This window comes from Rhinoderma darwinii, chromosome 1 (assembly GCF_050947455.1).
Source record: "Rhinoderma darwinii isolate aRhiDar2 chromosome 1, aRhiDar2.hap1, whole genome shotgun sequence".
NCBI lineage: Eukaryota > Metazoa > Chordata > Amphibia > Anura > Rhinodermatidae > Rhinoderma > Rhinoderma darwinii.
In genome coordinates, this window is record NC_134687.1 from 444,028,957 (window position 1) to 444,031,060 (window position 2,104).

Consider the following 2,104-nt stretch of genomic DNA (forward strand, 5'->3'; position numbering starts at 1 on the left):
AAATCATGTGGTTGATAATGATGATTGTTTTACAGGTGCGCACGCTGGCCCTTTAAGAGCGAGCACGAGCATACGAGCGCACCCTACGGGACACAACAGACCAGAGTGGAAGTGAGCGCTGGCGTCTCCTAGGAAGGAGATGGGGACCCGCACTGACGGATCCATGGTTGCAGGCATCGGGAGGTGAGTAAACCCCAACGGCCCATGGCCATGGACACTACAGTATCCCCCCTCTTACGCCCCCTCTTCTTGGGGCCAGAGCGAGAGAGGAATTTGTTAATGAGAGCAGGAGCACTGAGGTTCTCTTCCGGCTCCCAGGACCTCTCCACAGGACCAAACCCTCTCCAGTCCACCAAATAGAAATTCCTTCCTCCTACCTTTTTGCAGTCCAGGATCTCCCTCACCTCAAACACATCAGAAGAACCGCTGGGAGCAACTGTGGTACTAGAAGTCTTGCTGCAGCGGTTCAGGACTACAGGTTTCAAGAGGGATACATGAAAGGAGTTGGGCATTCAGAGACTAGGAGGCAGCCGCAGCTTATAGGAGACAGGGTTTATTTGTTGCAGAATCTCGAAAGGCACCTGGGAGCAAACTTGTATGAAGGCACCTTCAAATGAATGTTCCGAGAGGATAGCCAGGCTTTGGTACCCGGAAGATACTGAGGCGGCTCTCTTCTCTTAGTATCTGCTTTTCGCTTCATGCGATCGACTGCCAGCAAAATAGAGGACCGGGTCTGTTGCCAGATTTGCAGAAAGTCCCCAAATGCAGAGTCAGCAGCGGGTACCTGAGATGTAGTCGACACTGGAAGAGGGACTCTAGGATATTGACTGTACATATGGATCCATGGTTACGGGCGTCGGGAGGTGAGTAAACCTACAAACGCTACAGACAGTTTCAGAGATACATCTTTTCCTGAGGATTACCCTCTCAGTCTCCATGCTGTAAGATGCAGCCTGGAGATGTCTGGATGAACTACTGGGCCCTGGGACAGGAGATCTAGTCTGTTTGGAAGGATCCATGGTTGGGTTACGAACAACTTCCTCAGCCAGGTGAACCACGGCCTCTTTGGCCAAAATGGAGCAATCAGGATCGCCGAAGCTTTGTCTTCTCTGATCTTTTTTAAAACTCTCGGAAGTAGACAGGGGGGGGGGAGGAGGCATAACCCTTTTCCAGGCTCCAACTCTGGGAGAGAGCATCTACCGCTACTGGACATCCCCTGGGATCTAGGGAAAAGAATCTGGGCACCTTCTTGTTCTCCCTGGTAGCGAACAGGTCTATGAAAGGATTCCTCCACCTGGCCACAATCATCCAGAAGACGTCCTGATTCAGGGACCACTCCGACTGCAGCAACTGTCTTCTGCTCAAGAAGTCTGCTACTTGATTGTTACTTTCCCTTAGATGGACAGCTGAAAGGGACGATAGATGTACACTACCGTTCAAAAGTTTGGGGTCACCCAGACAATTTTGTGTTTTCCATGAAAACTCACACTTATATTTATCAAATGAGTTGCAAAATGACTAGAAAATATAGTCAAGACATTGACAAGGTTAGAAATAATGATTTTTATTTGAAATAATAATTTTCTCCTTCAAACTTTGCTTTCGTCAAAGAATGCTCCATTTGCAGCAATTACAGCATTGCAGACCATTGGCATTCTAGCTGTTAATTTGCTGAGGTAATCAGGAGAAATATTCACACCATGCTTCCAGAAGCCCCTCCCACAAGTTGGATTGGCTTGATGGGCACTTCTTGCGTACCATACGGTCAAGCTGCTCCCACAACAGCTCTATGGGGTTGAGATCTGGTGACTGCGCTGGCCACTCCATTACAGATAGAATACCAGCTTCCTGCTTCTTCCCTAAATAGTTCTTGCATAATTTGGAGGTGTGCTTTGGGTCATTGTCCTGTTGTAGGATGAAATTGGCTCCAATCAAGCGCTGTCCACAGGATATGGCATGGCGTTGCAAAATGGAGTGATAGCCTTCCTTATTCAAAATCCCTTTTACCTTGTACAAATCTCCCACTTTACCAGAACCAAAGCAACCCCAGACCATCACATTACCTCCACCATGCTTGACAGATGGCGTCAGGCACTCTTCCAGC